Genomic DNA, 12,286 nt, shown 5'->3' with positions numbered 1-12,286 from the left:
CCATAACGTAGCAGCCATTATGTGCCTATACCAAAATCACACACCCTTAACTGTTTTTAATAATCTGTGTGTGGTCTGTCTGGCTGTTCTGTCTGTCTGGCACAAGTTTCCAAGGCTATTTAAAAGGAAAAATAGCATTGGCTCCTGTCAACGAGCCTGGGGAAGATTTTCAAGGTTAAATCCTGCAGCAAACTGCTTCCTTTCACAAATGTGAGAGACTTGTAAGTACCTCATTCACGTGATAAATATTTATGATTCAGTAGGAGGAATTCAAGAATAAGTGAAATCTTCTGACATGGACTATCATGGGAATTTTGGGAGAAGAAGGACAAGAACAAAATTAAGGGGAAAACCTTCAGCAATTTTAATCATTTCAATTGCATTTTCTCAGCAATTTACTTTTCACTTGGGAAAAATCCTTTTCCATTGGAAATGGTGAATAGGAAGATAGATTTTTTTTTCCTTTCTAGCCTATGTTCCTTATATTGAGCCAGTAAATCCTGAAGTGGGACCGTCTCAGTGCAAAATACTATTGTGGTGATGGATTTGTTGGCATCCCTCAAAGCTGAGGGACTACATGAATTTACCAATGTATGGATCTGCTTTCTTTCATTCTGAGTTTCTTAACTGACTTGTAATTACATTGTACACAAGGCATACATGTTTTCTCGGGGTAAACTGAGATTTTTGCCCAGAGGAGAAATAAATTCTTATTCTAAGCCTAAGGAAGTGGAGACCACTCCCTTTAGACTTGAACACGTTTCTTTGCCAAGAACATTATCTTGGTTTAAGGGATGAAGTGCACTCAGTAAATATCCCTTACCTGTTATCAGAGAATTTCAATTCTGAGTATCCTAGAAGAGGCTGGCTAGATCTTTTCCTAGGAAAGTCTGGAAGTACAAGTCAGCATGATTCCTGTGCAATCAGATTTATCTGTGGGATTCTGGCTTTCTTTTCCCATCAAAACTGTTTCAGCCTTTTTTAGAGAGCTCTTGTATGACTTGGAGTTTTCCTTAAGAAATGAAATTAAACTAAATTTTAAAATCTCCTATTCAAAAGCTTTGAGTAGAAAACATTGTCCCCCTAACAGAGACATTCTTTTGGGGATACCGAAACATACACTCAGCAATGTCTGATGGAAACAGATGGGGATATTTCATATTCCCAAATAGTAACATTCTCATTCTAGCTCACTTTGACTTTATGCTCTATTTGTGCATAATCCAAATATACACCTGCATGGACATAGATTGTTACTCTAGTTTGTGGTGGTTTAGCCAGGTGTCCACCAAGTCATAATATCACTTCCCCTCCTAAACTGGACAGGAGAGAGAGAAATATAACAAGCAGTTTGTGAGTTGAGATAAGGACAGAAAGATTGCTCAGCAATTAGTGTCACAGGCAAAACAGACTCAACTTGGGGAGAAAAGGTTTGATTTTTTAAAGGAACATTGAGAACAGGGAGATGAGAAATAAAACTGAATCTTAAAACACCTCCCTCCACCCCTCCCTCCTCTCAGGACTCTCCTTCCTTCCACCCCCCAGCAGCACAGAGGATGAGGGATGGAAGCTGTGTTCAGTTCATTACAGATGGACTTTACCGCCGCTTCTTCTCAGGGGGAGGCCTCCTCACACTTCCCACTGCTACACTGGTGGGTCCCTCCCACAGGAGACAGTCTCTCATAAACTTCATCAGTGTGGGCCCTTCCCATGGGCTACAGTTCTTCCTGAACTGCTCCAGCATGGGGCCTCCCATGGGGGCAGCTCCTCACACCCTGCCCCAACGTGGGTCATCCACAGGGAGAACAGTCCTGCAGGTACCAACTGCTCCAGCCTCAGTCTCTCACAGGATCACAAGTCCTGACAGCAAACCTGCTCTGGTATGGGCTCCTCTCTCCCCATAGACTCTCAGTTGCTGCCAGGAACTTGCTCCAGTGTGGTTTTCCCACAGAGACTCAGCCTCCTTCAGGCATCCACCTGCTCCAGCATGAGGTCCTCCACAGGCTGCCAGTGGATCTCTGCTCCCCACTGTCCTCCATGGGTTGTAGGGGCACAGCTGCCTCACCATGATCTTCACCACAGGTCACAGGGGAGTCTTTCATCCAGAGCCTAAGCACCTTCCTCCCCTCCTTCTCCACTGACCTTGGTGTGTGCAGAGATGTTTTCACATTCTCAGTCCCTGTTGCTGCTGCAGTTTAGCAACTGCACAGCAACTTCTTCCCCTTCTCAAACACATTATTCACAGAGGCTTTACCTCAGTCACTAATTGGCCAGACCTTGGTCAGGTGCAGAGTCCATCTCAGGATTGACTGGCTCAAACCCTATGGGCTACAGGGGAAGGTTCTGGCAGCATTTTGTTTAAAGAAGCCACACCTGTAGCTCTCTCCACTACCAAAAAACCTGTTCCAGGCAAAACCACTACATAGCTGTATCCTCCAAGACGCACCTTTGCAAAGCTTTCTGTAGTTTTTAATAGTTATATAAGCACAGGTATTTCTGCTCCTATGGCAGATGAAACTTTGAGGTGATGAGGGAAACAAAAGGAAAAAAAATAGTGGTTTACACACAGAGTTTTTAAATATTTTTGTATGTAAAATAAAAAATTCCAATCCTGCTACACTAGCCAGAATTTCTAACCAGAAATTCATATCACAGAATCAGAGAATGGTAGGGGTTGGAAGGGGATTCTAAAGATCATCCAGTCCAAACCCCCTGCTCAAACAGATCCACCTAGATCAGGTCACCCAGGAACATGTCCAAGCAGATTTTGAAAGCCTCCAGAGAAGGAGACTCCACAACCTCCTCGGGCAGCCTGTGACAGGGCTCCCTCACCATCACAGAAAAGAAATTTTCGCTTCAGTTTAAATCAAACTTTTTGTGTTCCAGCTTTTGTTCATTACTCCTACTCTTATCATTGAAGCATTATATATTAAAGCCTATATATTTCATTATATATTAACACCCAGGTGTTTCAGCTCTAGCACAATGTGTAAAAAGAAAACATTTTTGCACAGTTTGAGTAGTTCACCAATACAATCATCGTGTTCCTCTGCCAAATCCCAGGGGAAGCTGGATAGGACATGCAGGACACCATGCTGGCAGGCTCCACAGATCCCCTTCCTCTGCATATCTCAGACCTCCATGCCATCTCCTGCCCCTGCTTTCTTTCCCCTTGTTCTTCATACACTTATTTTTTTAAGAAATTAAAGTAGGCACACACTTTTCTGAGTGAAAAACTGCAGTTGGCAGCCAGTCACAAGTAGTGCCCCCAGGGCTTGGTGCTGGGGCCACTCCTGTTTAACATCTTTATTAATGGTCTGGATAAGGGGACACAGTGCACAGTGCTAAGTGCTGGGTCCTGCACTTTAGGCCACAGCAAGCCCCAGCAGTGCTACAGGTTTGGGGAGGAGTGGCTGGAAATCTGCCAGGCAGAGAGGGACCTAGGAGTATGGATTGACAAGCAGCTGAACATGAGCCAGCAATGTGTCCAAATAGGCCAGTGGCCTCCTGGCCTGTATCAGGAACAGTGTTGTCAGCAGGAGCAGGGAGGTGATCATTCCCCTGTACTCAGCTGCAGTGAGGCCACACCTTGAATATTGTGCCCAGTTTTGAGTCCTTCTCTACAAGAAAGACATTGAGGTGCTGGTGGCAGGCTACCAAGCTAGTAAAGGTTTTCGAGCACATCTCAGAATAGGAACAGCTGAGGGATCTGGGGCTGTTTAGCCTGGAGAAAAGAAGGCTCAGGGGAGACCTTATCACTCTCTACAACTACCTGAAAGGAAGTTGTAGCAAGGTAGGGGTCGATCTGTTCTCCCCAGTAACAAGCAACAGAACAAGAGGAAACGGTCTTAAGTTGTGCCAGGGGAGGTTCAGGCTGGATATGAGGAGGAATTTCTTTACTGAAAGGTTTGACAGGCATTGGAACGGGCTGCCCAGGGAGGTGGTGGAGTCATCGTCCCTGGAGATGTTTAAGAGACGGTTGGATATTGCACTTAGGGAAATGGTCTAGTGGTTGATAGGGCTAGGACTAAGGTTGGAATCAATGATCTTAAAGATCTCTTCCAGCTGAAACAGTTCTATGATTCATCTTGCTGCGTCCCTGGCCTCCTCAAATACTCCTTATGCCTTGGGTTTTGGCTGTGGTCTCCAGCACCTGGAGGACCTACCTGCATATTCTTCCAGACACCTGAGAGCAGGGCCAAATAAACCGACAGCAAAATCTCCAGGACAACAGAGCACTTGTATTCAGACTCTCCTCCTCGAGTTTTGTAATATTTTCTTGGAACAGTTCTCTCCATGCCCAGCTGGATGTTTGCTCTGCCAGACAGTAGTCAGGACATGGGTGAAGTGGAGCCCTGCTCTTGCTGGGGGCTGCAGGCTCCCTGGTCCAGGGGAAAGCTGGGAGAGAGTGCTGGCAGTATGCCTATGAGCTGTGCACATCAAGACCTTTCCTGATGAAATGCCTCTGGTTGTGTGCATAAGGCCAAAACGGCAAGCAGGGGAAAAGAATTGCATCATAGTACATAGAGCTGACTGCTTTCAGTCACTGTCTTGTTAGAGACCTGCCAGCAGCTTCTTTCTGCTTCAAGCACCTTCTCAGCTTTGCCTCCATCTCCTCAGGGCATGTCCTGCCATTGGCAGCAGGGAATGGTGGTACGTCCCATCTGCTTTTGGTGGAGCTTACACTGAAACCACAGAGTATCACACTGTGGGCTTTGTTTTTCAGCGCTTACAGACCAGAGCACGCACACAAGCAGTCTGGCATAGAATCATGGAATTGTTATGGTTGGAAAAGACCTTTAAGATTATCAGGTCCAACCACTAACCTCACATAGCCAAGCCCATCACTAAACTAAACCCTAGTCCTCTAGACTTGTTCTCTAGACCCTTCACCAACTTTTTTGTCCGTCTCTGGACACACTTTAACACCTTAATATCTTTCTCGTAGTGAGGGACCTGGAACTGGACACAATATTTGAGGTGTGGCCTCACTAGCACTGAGTACAAGAGGACAATCAACTTCTTGATCCTGCTGCTCACACTGTTTCTGATCCAGGCCAGGATGCCATTGGCCTCCTTAGCCAACAGGGCACATTGCTGGCTCTTGTCAAGCTGGCTGTCAATCTACAACCCCAGGTCAACAACTCTTTTGTAAGCAAGATAGCTCTCAAGCCCCTTTGTCCCAGCCTTGTAGCACTGCCTAGAGTTGTTGTGGCCCAAGTACAGGCCTTGGCCTTGTTGAACCTCATGCAATTGGCCTTGGCCCATTTCTCCAGCCTGTCCAGGTCCTTCTGAAGGGCTTTCCTGCCCTCAAGCAGGTCCACTCACCCACTCAGCTTGGTGCCATCTTAGTGCAAATTTACTGAGGGTGCGCTTGATTCCCTCATCCAGATCATTGATAAGATGTTAAACAAAACAGGGCTCAGAACCAAACCCTGAGGAACACCACTGGTAACTGACTGCCAACTGGATTTCACTCCATTCACTGAGACTCTCTGGGCCCAACCATTCAGCCAGTATTTCACCCGTCACAGAATATCAACCGTTTATTCTAAGATAGGTAGAAAGCCTCTTCCAGTCCAGCTTTTACAACAGTCTTTGTCCAACTCTGTTTCTATTTTATGTAAATGCTAGAGATGAAGCCTGCACCCTGAGAGCAAGCTCTGCTCTTGGGTCAGCAATGCTGCATGAAGACTGAAGCCCCATCACAGCCCAGCTATCCTGGTCTCATCTGACTTCAGGTGCATGGTTAGGAAAATGTGTCTCTGGCTTTTTGTTCACCATTCACATGTGTTCACCATGTTTGGGGGATTATTCACATGCAAGGTGATTTACCTGACATTACTGGTGGATGCGTAACGTCAAGCAGGACATACACACGGGGAGTTTACAGTACTTGGGGTGCCAGCAGCCACCTTCACAGTTGTAAACTCACTTTTGCATTGTTTTTCCAAAATAATTTGTGTATGAAACTGAAATAAAAATAACCTTTTCCACTTTCTATTCACCCTGAAGGAAACCGTGCTAATAATTAAGCTGTGTGCCAGGACATTTAAAGAAGAACAGATACTGAGCTGAATTCTAAACAAAAGTGTAACAGAAAGCAAAACTGTGTTTTCTGTCTAATCTCCTCAGATGTTGGGGCCTATTTATGATCTCCCTCATGCCTCAGAAACCTCTCTAAAATCAACACATATGTGCTGTCATGCAACCTGGTTAAATTTAGCAGGGGATGAATTTTCATTTAGGACAACTGTTTGCTCAAAGCTGATATTGTTTCAGTTTCAGGAGGAGCTCTGAGTTCAGTTGTTACTGATCTGCTGCCTGGAGAGCTGTGTGATCATCCAGATAATCTGCAAGTAGTTTGGATGTACTGGCACAGAGGATTCCCACTGCCCCATAGCCGTGGTGTTGGGAACTGGATCCTCAGCTAGGGTATTCAGACTGACTTCTCCCCAGAGCCAATCAATTATGCCAGTTTGCACCAGCTCAGGGTATGATCCTGCCTGCAAATGGCACCTGCACGTTAAACCAATTTTGTTTATAAGTGGCCAAAACGTAGAGTGTAAAGCCTGCCAAAGTGTGGAGAGAGCAAGGTTTTACTCAGTTCACCACCACTGAGCAACTGCCTGTTTTCTAGAGAGTGGAAGTTATGCGTCCCCTCTCACAAAACCTGCAAGCAAAAGTAGTCTTAAAACTGCCTTTTCAGCCTACATATGAGGAGAGGGTTCAAAATGAGCTGAAGCAAGTGTTGCTGAGCACGGGCATACAGCCGCTCTCACCTCTAGCACTAGTGCTACAGCCCTTGACCTGTTCTCTGAGCTGACAGCTTTTCCTTGTTGCAAAACCCTCTGCTACGTGCCTTTAATCCTGAGAAAAAGAGGAGTAATAAGAACAGGCAAAGGCGCAGGCTTTAACCAGATACCAGAGAGCAGACTCACCCCACACAATGGTTCAGTGCTAATGTATGGACCTAAACTAGTCAGTTAAATGCAGAGCTGACTAGTGAGGTGAATTATTGGCTTTTTTAATGACTGAGATCATAAGCATCATCCAATCCAGACCAGAGAGAGAAAAAAAAAAATATTAAATGTAAGGAGTCATAAAGGAAATTTGAGTCAATACGCCAGTTCTGTTTCACGGTTGGCACACAGAGCCTGTGGGAGGTCCCAGCTCTTTTTTGCCAACTGATGGTGAAACACTGGGGACCTGTGGCAATAGACTAACACAGTCTGGACCTCACCTTTAAGGATGCTGTCCTGAGGCAGTTTTGGGGAGCTTTTTTTAAACCTAAAGTATCAGGAGACTGCTAAACAAGGGGATTGGGTTTTTTAAGTCTGAGATTAAACAGAGATGGCAGTTTAGACATACTGAGGATTTTTTTTAAAAAAAAGGGCATTTTCATTGTTTGCCATCATTGTTTTCCCCTAAGAGAGGATGGTGTTAACATATGTGAGAATGACTTGGTCTAGAAATCTTGCTGGTCTGTTTTATCTACTTACTCTTGCTGTGAACTAGTGTGTTTGATTAAAGTTCTTAAGCTGTATACTTAACTATTGGAGCTCTTCTGTTTGAAGTGTTATGAGTCTGAAAACTTTATTGGCTACTTTAAATCTTATGTACTTAAACCCTGCAAGGAAGTTATTTTTGTTGGCCGTTTCTCACGTGCCAGCAGTGTGCTCAGTGATGTGTGAAATGCTCATATCAGGAAACTTTCTGATATTTCTCTGAAACCAGAGAAGGAACAGATTCGGTGAGATGGGGTGAAGGCCCCAGGCCCTTCTCACAAAGTCAATGGGAGAAATTTTCCTCCTGCTTATCTCAGGGTGGGTTTTTAATTTCATACTGAAGCATTTTGGAAGAAGCAGTCTTCAAAAAAACTGGGGTTGTGCAGAGCATTTTGTGTATTTTAATGTCTCTGTGGTGGGGAGGGATAGCAGCTGACAGGGAAGAGAGAGTCTGGCTTGGTGTGGTTTGGGGGCCTCAGTAGCCTCGGCTCTGCGTTGCCCTTGTGCTGCGTGGGTGCTGAGTGCAGCCCCTGAAATGAGGTAGCGTTTGCACTAACTCTGCAGTGGCGTCTGCAGCTACTCACAGCACAGATGACAGGTTAGGTCTGCTTCAAGTGTCCCAGAAGTCCATGGACTTGTCATTTCTCCAGGTTTAAAGATATACTCGAGGATTCTAAAAATATTGTGTCTTCTCACAAAAAAGTAATAAATTGAACACTGTTAAGATTTGTTAAGGGCATTTGCCTGAACCATGCCTAAAATCAAGGGTGTGTCCACTTAAGAGAGTACATATTCTTCCTATTTTAACCCACACAAATAGCACTTATAACTTCCCCTGACAGACACTGTCTCTATAAATAAGTCCCTGTCACCTCCCCCGGGTACAATAACACAGTATACTAGAGGTGTCAAACATACGGCCCATAGGCCAGATCAGCCCACATATGTACTCAGAACTGACAGAATCTAATGTTTCATCTGAGGAAAATGAAGTCTCTAGACCTCAGAGTTTAAAAAAAAAGAAAAAAAGAAATGAAAAAAAAAAAGGGCTTCAACAAGGAGTTGAAATTAAGGAGTTGAGTAACATCTGCTTGAATCCACAGGCAGCCAGACTCAGAGATGGAGGGCAAGAATTTCTTGTTAACTTCATCAGAAGGTCAATGCTTTGGGAGCATTATAAAGCCTCACATTTTTTCTCTACCTGAGAGATCATAGTTCAGTTAACACTCTAAAGAAAACATTAATGTTCATTTATGGCTAGTTAACTGCTTGTTACATATCTTTTGCCAACACAATTATTGAATTTCCCTCCTCCCTCTGTTTACTCCTCTTTTTGGGCTTCTGTGAATATGCAGCCACTGTCACAGTCCGCTTCTGTTTTCCTTTTGCTGGACCCAAGATCCTTGTGATCTGTGCTGGTCTTGATAGCCTTCCTTTCCACTGGTTTCATCTTTCCTGAATGTGTGTGGCAATGACAGTTTGCCACCCTCCTGTTGAGGCCTCCTGTTACTGCTGCCTTATCCGTGGGAGAACTACCTTGCCTCACCTGCTACAGCAGACCCCAACTTTTCTCAAGGCCAGGTCATGCTGGTGACTCACGCTTGTTCTGTGACCAGCAGATGAGAAAGACTCATCTGCTATCACTCTCAGACAATGAGCTCTCGGGGCACAGTAGCAATGCTGCTCAAACTCCTTACAGCTTATGGTCGGACATGGGCACATTGTGCTATTGAATCTCATCCTATTTCTGTCACTCCAGCCATCCAGCTTTTCCAGTTCTCTTTGTCCAGGCCAGAAATATCCCTTCTATGTACTCTTTTTCTCCACCTTTGTTGTGTTGGTCTATCTATCCATCTAAACAATGAAGAAATAAGAGCATTTGTTAAAAGAAAAAGATGGTTTGAGATATTTTATAATTGACAGGTTTTTAAATACAAGGGTTTTGTCTCATTTCATTTTGTAACAAAAAATTATAGTGGAAAATGGAGTTGGTTTCCCTTGCAAATTGATTTTCATTTTGGATTTGTTATTTTGAAGAGTTGCTATGTGGAAAAATACAGTATGGATATTATTTTCATAAAATGCACTGATTCCCATAGTGTCTCAGATAAGTTGAGAGCATTCGCTTTATCTGAGTCCCAAGACACCAGTGAGATATGTACTATCCCAAAGCACATTGATCTGAAGTGGTAGCAGTAGCAGAAAACCAGAGTATTAAGTCTTCCTTGTCCCTATCAAGTCTTTGTTTTCCCTGACTTGGCCACAGGAAATTCAGGTAGGTATAAATTAATGCTGTTACCTAAAAAACACTATTGGTTTCTGGTGACTGGGGGCTTTACCTGTAATGTTGTGAAAGTACTAAGATGTCTCTTCCTATGTGAGATGTTTGATGGACTGTGGGAGTATTTTTTTTTTCCTTGATCAAATTTTTTTCCTGATCAGGACTCAAAAGAAGGTTAAAGGAACTCCTTCTACCTTCTTTCTTTCATGTACAAAATGGTTTTAGTTACTCAGTGTCCTCAATTCCTTATTCAGTAGTGAGGAACCCATACTGTGCTCCGTCAGCTACCTTGAGGGGCTTTTATGGCATTTAAGCAGTGCTTCTGATTATGTAAGCAGGAAATTCACAGACATTTAGGGCACATATAACCTTCTTGGACATAAACCAGGAGAATCCTATTGGGGTGAAACTGGTAACCATCACATCCACACTGAAAACACCATCACCAAGTATCAACAGGCAAATGAGGGTTGGAGCTGTTCATTCTGTTCTTGATGTTCATTCTCATTTGGGAGATAGAAGCATTCAGCATTGCCTCACTCAAAAGTTTACTAGGGGAAAAATCATCAAGATAGATCTGTTTTCAACCACAATACTTAAGTTGATTTTTTTAAGTCATTTCTGCAATGAGACTTTCACACGAGTCATAGAGTGCAGGCCAATGTACCGTATTCACTGAGGCTGGGAAAACCAAAATTACTTTATTTTTGACCCCTGAAAGTTTCTGATATCTCCATTTGGTTTGGATTTTCCCAATCTCCATCATGATTCTGTAGCTGAGTAGAGCATATGGTCCTAATAGATATTCAGCCCAGATGTTACTTGTCTAATACGTATCCTGAATGGCTGTGCTGAGCAGCATATAAGAAAAGCTGGTGGAGCAGTTAAATAAGGAACATGCACATTCCAGTATTCTCACCAGTTTACGAAAGTTAAGAATTCCAGATTGCAATACCTCCGGTTCTGTCACTTTGAATTTCTGGGAAATGTTAAGAGCATGAAGCTTGCTGTACGTGCAGGCGGGGAACAGGCCCGCCTGAAACCCCAGCAGGAATGTGAGGCTGGGAGTCACAGCATGTCCTGGCTTGTGCAGGTGGCAAGCGCTGCCCTCTGCTTCATGCAGGATGAGAGAAGTGCTCAGCTGTTTATGGTCTCCTGGTGCAACAGAAGGCTGGACAGCAGCTTGTTGTCCAGATAGTCTTGGAAAGGGAGTTAATCTGAGGAAAAATTCACTCATCGTGAGAAAGAGGAAAAATTCCCCCTGCACTTTTTGAACATAGGGATTGGTCTTTGCTAAGCTTGAGCAACAGCTAAGAATGATAAAGAATTAAATTCCAGCAGACTACATGAAACTGGTGATCCACAAAGAGAAAGAGCATTAATCCTGCTGCTGAGGTAAGGGCTGATCTCTGAGTGGCAGCCTGAATGCCCCCCACCAGTGGGAAGAGCTTCAGTCAGAGCTTGCACACTGTTCAGCACAAGAAAATCCCACCACAAATTACAAAGCCAAGGAAGCCTTCATGTTCTCCCTGCTGCTCGGAGAGCTATTTATATTTTAGTGTTCGACATAGCATGTAAGCTGAGAACAGACCTGCTTTTCTCCTCCCATACTGTGTCCCCTTCTTGCTGAGGTGATGCTGGGGCTTCTGGGGAGTCTTGTGCTGCTAGTTGTGAGTAAGAAGGCACTTCTGAGGAGGGCTTGTGCATAGCTGAATACAGCCAAACTGGTTCACAGCAATTTGAAATAATCTGAGGTATCTGGCATGTCCTTAATTCCCTTTACTTTGCCTAGAGCTGAGGAATGATAGATCTGTGTGATGCTTAACTATTCTTTAGCTCTCTGGGTTAGATTTTAATTTAAAAATAGGGACAGGACTACATCCACTAGGTTTCCTAAAAAAAAAAAAATTAAAATGTCAAAATGTCTTCCTGTCTCATCCTTTCTGTCCATCAGGAAGATTCACTCCCTCTAACAGCCCCTTGTGACCAGATGAAGGTCTTGATTGACCTTGCTCCCCGAGTCTTCTCAGCTTAAGCCATGTTCTGATTTCCATGGAAGTAGAACCTCATGTCAGGAGATAAAGCAAATTGGTTTATAGTTTTAGCCTTTGAGTGCAACTTACTCAGCAAGGAAATTAATAGTTTCAAATACATGCACAGGTACACACAAACTCTCTTATTACTCAAGGAAACCTGAAAGTAGTTTCAGAGATACATTTTTTTACTAGGAAGTCAATAAAAAGGATTAGCTTTTAAGAATAACAGTAAAACTTGATTGCTGCTTTCAACAACTAACCTAATAATTGCAGGAACAGAGACTCTGGAAGCTGTAGATCACATACAAAAACTTGGTGAACATCTTTGAAAAACAATGTTTTTTATGCATGGATGGAAATAATTTAAGCCATACAAAACAGCCTAGATATGCTCTACTATGTGTGGTTTTTCTCCTTGTCAAATAGAGAAAAGAAGACTTTGACCTTTTTAGGAACAAAAG

This window comes from Colius striatus, chromosome 9 (genome assembly GCF_028858725.1).
Source record: "Colius striatus isolate bColStr4 chromosome 9, bColStr4.1.hap1, whole genome shotgun sequence".
Classification (NCBI taxonomy): Eukaryota; Metazoa; Chordata; class Aves; order Coliiformes; family Coliidae; genus Colius; species Colius striatus.
This window is presented reverse-complemented; position numbering follows the sequence as displayed.